General features: G+C 49.9%; 1 long non-coding RNA gene across 1 annotated transcript in view; it reads right to left on the reverse strand.

Moving 5' to 3' along the window:
• The window catches only part of LOC109291039, an 8,466-nt gene extending 435 nt beyond the window's left edge, over positions 1 to 8,031 (reverse strand). Inside the window, exon 1 of the long non-coding RNA XR_002095740.1 lies at positions 7,980 to 8,031. This is a non-coding gene — a long non-coding RNA (uncharacterized LOC109291039). The remainder of the gene's footprint in view (positions 1 to 7,979) is intronic.
• Positions 8,032 to 8,185: the final 154 nt, after the last annotated feature.

Raw genomic sequence — 8,185 nt, forward strand, 5'->3', positions numbered from 1 at the left:
GTGCACAGACACCACGTTGTTTCTATAAGAGCAACAAGCAGGGTGAGTAGACAATGCTGAAGCTGAGGCAGTATCAATGGCAGCATCTGGAGACTGTTTTTAAGTCTGTGACATAGGTAAGGCTCATGTACTCCATCGCTCTCAGACCCCCAACCCCTCCAGCACTCTGCAGCTCCTCACCATCCACTCGTCCACAGGTTTTACCCAGGATGCAAACCCTGCTTGTTATGCCTCTGGCAGCTGTCTGAACTCTGAAAGTTTTCTGTAAGAGAAAACTGGCCATAGCCTATGTTATAGCTCTGTGAAAGTTTTCCACATTCAAACTAAGGGTTGGCAAACTTAGAAATGTGTGTTTGTCTTAGAATGGCAATATAAGATTCAGGGTTGAGGCTGTAACCAATACTCTGTAAATAAACAAGGTTTGAATCTATGTGGCTTCAAGAGGTCAAACGGTCACTCTTACAGGCCACCCAGTCCTTCTGCCTGGACAGAAGTTCACCGCTACAATACAGTACTCTACAAGCAGGTTTATTGGCCAGACCATGGTTTGTGCTAACATAGCCACACATGTATGAAAGATGGAGGAAGATCCCTGCTCACAAGTTCTGCCCACACAGACCTGCTTCACTTTGGGACCAGACCCAGGGGAGGTGATGAAGGGAACATGTCTTTTGTTCCTCACCCCAGTCATGTGGTGGCAAGTAGCTAGGGATGGGAGAAACTCTGTCTTGGTCACCCCCAGTGCTCAAGCCTGAGATAATTTTTTGCTAAGAGACAAAAAAAAGGTTATGTAACCACAGTGAGGCCTGTGGGTGAGGAAAGGTGTCATGTCTTTTAGCCAGCTGAGAGTCCCTTCGCTGAGACTCTTAGGTTGCAAACCACTTTACCAATGAGGGGAGGGAGGAAGAGGAGGACAGGTGCCCACAATGGTTACAGAATAACCAGTTTCTCAAATGGCTTTCCTCTACCACCCAGCATAATTCTAATATAAGAAAAGCCTTCGTCTGTCTGCCTGTAATGCTTTATTCACACTCTTATTGGTTGTCTTGGCAGCCAGTCACAGTGCTGACTGAAACAACCAATCAGAGTGCTCTGCACAGACAGACAAACATGGCAGAGCACCACCATGACAGTAGGGACTGAGGGGCTGGAGTGGGGGGTGAGGCCAGTGGCACTAGCCCTGCCCCACCTCACCCCAGCCCCGCTCCTTGGAGGCGGGGGCAGCACAGGGTGCTGGCAGTGCAGTGCTGGCTTCAGGAGGGAGGGAGGGTAGCCGGGGTGTGTGCGGGGCAAATTGTGCATGGTTGGATGTGCAGCGGCAGCAGCGCTGGGTGGCGGCTGTGGCTGCCACCTCACCCGTGCCTGAGAGGCAGCACCGTGAGGTGGAGAGGTGTGGCAGGGTGGCACAAGGCTGAAGACCAAGCAGCAACAATGTGGGGCAGTGGGTGGCAGCGCTCCATCCCTGCCCACCCCTCCCCCACCCATCATTCTTGATGGGCAATTGGCTAGTCTGTCATATTAGCACAGAACTGAAGTCGTCCACCTTTCAGTCAGCTCCCCAGCTCAACCATACATGAAATTAGCTCCTTCATTGTTTTGCCTCTGATGTGGCACTTAGACCCTGTCAAAGGGGATATAAAAGGCTACCCAAGCAGAGCAGTAGCCTCTGAGGGTTTGTCTACACCATCTCCCTGCTGTGCCCAAGAGCAGTGCCAGGAAGGAAGCCCACCTGCTTTGCTTCTGCCCTGTGCATACCTAACGTGACAGTGTTACTGCCATAGGGTGGCCTTGAGTGCACTCCCCATCAGGCCTTCTGTCTCAGGCGTGCTTGCTGGCACAGACACTAAGGCAGCCCCATGGCCCCACCTCCAGTATTTGATGTGTGAGAAAGGAGGCAAGTAGGTGGTGTGCGCTTTGCAGCAGTGAAGGAGAATGAAGAGATGTGCCCTTTGAGCCACTTTGCACAGGTGCAACTTATGAACCTGGGTGCAGAGCAAGGCAGAATGAAGCTCCTAGAAAACCTGAAGATGGTGCTGTTTAGTAGGGCTGTGTGAAATGGCACCGTTCCATTTCACCTTGAGTTTTGACGGTTTGAGGGAACAGTGTTTCATCTTGAATTTCATTCTGAGTTGAAACAGCTGATCTGTTCCGTCAAAACAGGCTGTTTTGATGGTGTTTTGAGTTTCGCTGGGGATGGGGAGTCAGACCAGCTAGGCTGACTTCCCATCCCCAGCGCTACATCGCACTGGGGCAGGAGGCAGCCCACTTGGGCTGCTTCCCCATCCCCCTGCACTATCTTGGTCCGGGGATGGGAGGCAGCCCAGCTGGAATGCTTCCTGGGACCCCGTGCTACATCATGCCAGGGTGGAAGGCAAACCAGCTGAGCTGCTTTCTGGTGCCCTGAGCTACATCACACCGGGGCGGGAGGCTGCCCCCTGCTGGATCTTGCGCTGGGGCTTTCAAAACATTTCGATCAGCCTCGTTTTGTTTCGAGGCTATTTCCACTGCCTTTGTTTTGTTCCAATTTTGCTGTTTCGATCTCGAAATTGGTCAAAATTGTGTTGGAACAAAAAGGCCGGTGAAATTTCACACAGCCCTACTGGTTAGGTCACAGCCAAAGAAGAAAGACCTGAAGCTTCCCAGCATATTGAGAGTTCACCTCAGCAAGGGCTGCAGGTTTAGCCAAAAAGCAAAGCCAAAGGCAACACACTGATTTTCCTTCCTTGAATATGACAGAAATTCAAATCAATGTCCAAGTAAAGAGTTATTTTTTTAAATGCAAATTGGCTAATTTTAGCTTCCCATTATATTTAAAACACAATGGTTTAGCATGCCAAGTTCATTTATCCATCCTGTAAGCATGCAGGGGCTTGCTGAGAGTGGATCAATTTGAATTGTATCATTCACACACAGCTTTGTTATTTTACAGTGCATGTGCAATGACGAAAAGAAAGTGGTGGGGGAAAGAGCAACATTAAAGGGTCCTGGCCCCATTTATAATCATACACCAGGGCTGGAGCAGGGCAGACATTGGGAGCTAATTGTGTGCAGGGAGAGGGACTTGGCCAAGGATTGTGTATGTTACATGTGTCCTTACAGCATTCTAGGATCCTTGGAGGTCTGAAAAATGGGATGACTAAGGGAGAGATGACCCTGAGGAGGTTTAGAAAGGAGGTGAAGGAACAGAAATGTTTGTCTCCTTATACATTTTAACTGACTGGCTTTCTTGCATACATACTAGCCTCTGGCTGCTTTACCACTCTATCCAGGAAGAGCACAGACCATCTGCAGATGCTTCCTCAGCCTGACAAAGGGTGTTTGTGCCTGAGAACTTGCTAAGAAGAATTTTTCCAACTATTTGAGTTGGCCTAATAAAAGATATTGGGTTTACCCAAAGAACCTTCTCTGGATATGTCCTTAGACCAACACGGCTACAACCTACACCCCTGTCTCCTTTATAAAATTTGTGGAGACGCGATAGCTTTTTTTTAGGGGCAAAGCTGTTTCTAAAATCCTTTCAATCTGCTCTGTCTTCCTTCCTCTGTTAAAACAAGTCATTTGCAGCATGTATGCTGCAAGACAGACTGCTGCTGTACTGTGGTGGCAACAGGCTCCCATCCTTTCCCCAGTGACTTGGAAAGGTGAACGGGGAGGGCAATGATGCATGGTACCTCTCACCTCCAATGTGATTGTCTAGTATGTGATACAACAACCTCCACTGCAATGCAGCTGCCTGTGGAGGAAAAACAAGTAGACTTGGCAGCTGTTTAACTGCACACAGCAACACTACACAGCAATCAATTTTTTTAAAGGAAATATCATTTGGGTCAGGACACTGACCATGCTCTTGTGGAACAGACTGAGGGCCAGATACTTCACTCTGCTCTGAGCTCTTGGGGCCATGCAGGCACTGGAAAGAGAATTGCTCTAGCAAAGGACTCCCCAGTCGTGGAGAATCAGCTCCAGCCTGACCCACTTTCCCATGGCACATGGGACTTGCTTTCTTCATCTCCCGGCATGTGTCCTGTACCAGGGGACCACACCACCTGCACCAGGGGTATACATTTAAAAATCTCTAAACTACTGTACCTCATGCTGGTGCCAGAGATGGTAGGGAATGGGCTATCTCAGTGGGGGACAACCTTTTTGGCAGGCATGCCACAAATTAAGCCCTGTACCGCCCCCCCCGGCCCCCCAAGTTCCACTCCACTCCGCTTCCTTCACTGTTAGAACAGTGCAGCAGTGAAACAGACTGCCTAGGGGACTCATTGACTCTCCATTACTGGAAATGTTCAAGAAGAGGTTGGACAGCCACTGGTCAGGGATGATATAGGTGTAGGTATGCCTGTGTTTTGCTACAGGTAATTCCCAAGCCTCTGGGCTTTGCTAGTTGCCCCCACCCCCCTCTTTCTGCTACATGTGTCAAGGTGTTTTTAAGCCTCTCTCAGAGGCATTGGGTGCTGGGCTGGGGATTTTGACTGGGGTGTACCAGTGCTCCTGCGGGCACTTAAAGCCCAAGGTGCCTAGCTAGGGAGTCTTGCCCCTACACTCAGGGTCAGACTGATTGCTATATTTTAGGTCAGGAAGAATTTTGCCCCATGGTCAGACTGGGGTGTGTGGCCTTCTTCCTGGGCTTTCTTAAGTGCATGTTAACAACCTTTTATAGAAGCAGGATGTTGGAAGTTCTGTGTTGTGCTATGTTAGGGTTGATTGTAGTTTTATTAAGAGTTTAGATTATGGATTTGTATAGGAGAGTTTGGATAGGGATGATCCTGCCTCAGGCAGTGGATTGAACTCTGAAGGTCCCTTCCAGGTCTTCTTCTCCATGGTTCTATGATTCTCTATGATGCCTCTGCCTAATCTGCTGCTCTGTTTTCTGCTTCCTGTCATATCTAGCCACTGTCTTGCCTGCCCCCTCCCCTGCCAGATGCCACACACAAAAACTGTGTGTTCTACTTGTGGCATACTCACCCAGCACCGTAGCAAGGGCGGGGGCAAGTGGGGCAACCACCTGGGGCGCCGAAACAAAGGGGTGCCAAAAGGCACTGCCCAGCTGGGGCAGGATGTGGGTTGGAGCCATGAGCAGCTGTGGCAAAGTGGGTTTCTCTCAGGCCAGCCATCGCCGGCCTCCCACCTGCTTCTGGGCACACTGCCCACCTGTCCTCACCCACCACGACTTGCTGGAAAATTAATAAGCAGTTAAATAAGGCAGGAGGCTGCCCATTTCTTGCCCCAATGCCTGGGTGCGCTATCTGCGGCTCCAGTTCTCCCCTACACCACAGCCCAAGCCTCGCAGATGGCATCCAGATGTTAACAAGCACCCCAGCCACACACTGGACTCCAGAATGTTCCTGGCAGGACCCTTCTTTGAACCCTCTGGTCAGGTGGCCAATGCTGCCTTCATCTGGGCTGCTGAGTTCCTCATAGCTGGCTGCCCTCTCAGGTGCGGTCCCCCACTTGGGACCTTCGGCCATACACAGGCCCTGGCCTCACCTTCAAGGCCAGGTGGGGTCCCAGGCCCATAACCCTGGGTACCCCTCACGGTAGATGCCTAGCCCTTTTGACCTTCTCAGCCCTAGCCCCAGAGTGAGCCAGTCAAGGGGGCACTCCACCTCTGGCCTTGCTAGCCCCACAGTCTCTCCCTGGGTCCCCCTTCCTGGATGTGGGGATCTGGGGTACCTCACACCATGACTGGTGACCCAGGGTCTCACAGGGGACTCTTACTCCCCACCTGGGGCAGCAGGTTGTGGTGCTATTACAGATGTTATTTCTACCCACCCAAAGGTGAGGTCTGGGGTTAGGACACTGCTACCCGCCTTTCACCAGGCTGGTCACTGGCTTGGCATTTCCTGGGGGCTCCCGCGCTACTGAGGGCCCCACCAGGCCACCCACTCCTGGCAGGGTGCAGTTTTAGGTCATATCCAGGACCAGGAGCCTCCTAGCCATCCCCTACAGCTCCTCCCTTACCGCCAGATGATACCTGCAGCCAGACAGTGTTGTTGCCTGGCCTCCAGCAGCAAAACTGCCCTGTTTATATTGGCAGCCCTAGGTTCAAAATGGCTGCCCTCATCAAGCACCTAGCAGCTGCCATCTCCAGTCCCTTAAAGTGGCAGGCACCCGCAGTACCCTGCCACAGTGGCTCATTTGGTAGAGTGCAGGATGGGGTAAAGGCAGCTCCAATCACTGTGTGCACTCCTGGGCAAGCATGCGGGGGTGTGCTCTCCCTGGATCTGTGTGCAGAGCAAGGGCAAGCTGCTGCTGTGGGCTTTCCCCTGGATACCAAACTTCATTGCTATAGCACTGTGCATACTGCAGGTTGACCACCCCTGGGCTATCTGATAGCCAGCCACTCTCTTCCCCTGAACTCAGTGAGAACTAGCTCTGGGTCCATTTATTCAAATTTCTTTGGTGTAGAAAACATCTGGAACCATGTTTAAACCCTCAGTATAAATGAGACAGGACAGCAATGGTGACAGCCTATTATGCAGACTGGAGCATGCCCCCATGGCCCACACTTATATGAGCAATAGCAATGGGAATTTTCATTTGTGTAAGGCCTGCCACGTTAGGCTCATATGAAGTAATCTAATGAGTACTTTACACTTTGATTGCATTTTTCTTTCATAGTTCTTAAGGCACTTTGCAGCATACATCTGCCATGGGGCTCATTTTAGCTCAGAAGCACGTGTATTCTAAGCCACAGCACATCAGTCAAATCGGACCTTATCTGCCTTGTCCATGTGCTATTGCTTCTCACTTCCTTCCTTTCAACAGGTTTATTCCTTTGTCAGGTATTCATTAAAAAAATCCTTATCCTATGTGTTCTATTTTGTACAGGAAAAACTTATTGTTTTAAGAGGTCTGGTCCTCTGCCTGTAATTAATGGTAGGTTCCACTGCAAAGTTCTCTTAAAATAACTGGGACAAACCCCACCCAGCAGGGACTGGAAAACACCCACTTCAACTGCAGTAGGTATTGAATGGATACTGTGCAGTCAATAACTCCAGCAAGCAGCAGAGTAAACAAGCACTCTTGCTAATTGCTGAAGATTTCAGCTTGCCTCAGGTGTCCTCTGACTAGTAACAAAAATTTCAGACCAACCCCAAATGAGCAGACCATACTTCAGAGTGTGGTTTTAGGCCACTGTTGTGGACAGTGAAGCTGCAGGTAGGAGTTTCACAAAATATGGTTTCCTGAGGATAACTTTAAATGCTATCCAGGGCTTTGGGCAACCTGCATATCCAGCATACAGTATTATAGATTATTTGAATTATTGTAATTCTTAGGCACTAGATTTATGGACCAGGGCCCCATAGAATCTTAGAAAAGTAAGGCATGAATGGGTCTCAGGAGGCCATCTAGTCCAACCCTGCCCCCCCTCAAGGCAGGATCATCCTACACAAGGGTTTGTCTAACCTGCACTTCAAAACTTCAGGAGCAAGCCTTCTCATACAACTTCCAGGCACAAGGCCCCAAACATCAAAGCCACCCTTTAACTTGCCACAGGTGAAGCAAGGGAATGAAAGCATTATCAGTATCTTGTAAAATGTTCAAGTGATCCAAGAAAGAGGACCATGCGTCCACTACAGAAGAAGGCAAAACCCCCCATAGTCCATGCCAATCTGACTGTTGAGTAAAATTCTTTCCTGATCCCAAATGTGGCAATCAGTCTGGCCCTAAGTGGAAGAGCAGGACCAGGAACCTCTGAGTTTTCTATGTCCCAGCAAGAGCATCAACACATCCCAGTCAAAATTCCCAGTGTTGGCTGTGGCCAATGCCTAATGCTTTTGAGAAAAATGTTTAAACCCTCCCAAAAACCCAAGAAACCCAGACACCGGTAGCGATCAGGAGGGCTGAAAAATCCTTCATGGCCCCATGTGGCAACCTGAAAGAGCCCAGAAGCATGGGATGAATAACTTTCTACTCTATACTGAACCTTGCTCACTGGAAACATAGATCCATCTATCATATATCAAGACTGAAGTGCCAGAACTCCCTTTTCTATTATCCTGTCTCCTTCATGAACTTATCTGGGCTCCTTTGACCTTTCATAACCAAGCCAGTTGAGGAGCTCTACTTCATTCTGCTGCTGAGCATGGTTCTCCCTTATTTCCACTTCCTGTGGTCTGCAGAGCTCTTTTCATGGTCTCTGAGCAATGTTCTGGGAGCTTTCGGGGGGGGGGGG

Source organism: Gavialis gangeticus, unplaced genomic scaffold, assembly GCF_001723915.1.
Source record: "Gavialis gangeticus isolate Ggan-Ray unplaced genomic scaffold, GavGan_comp1, whole genome shotgun sequence".
NCBI lineage: Eukaryota > Metazoa > Chordata > Crocodylia > Gavialidae > Gavialis > Gavialis gangeticus.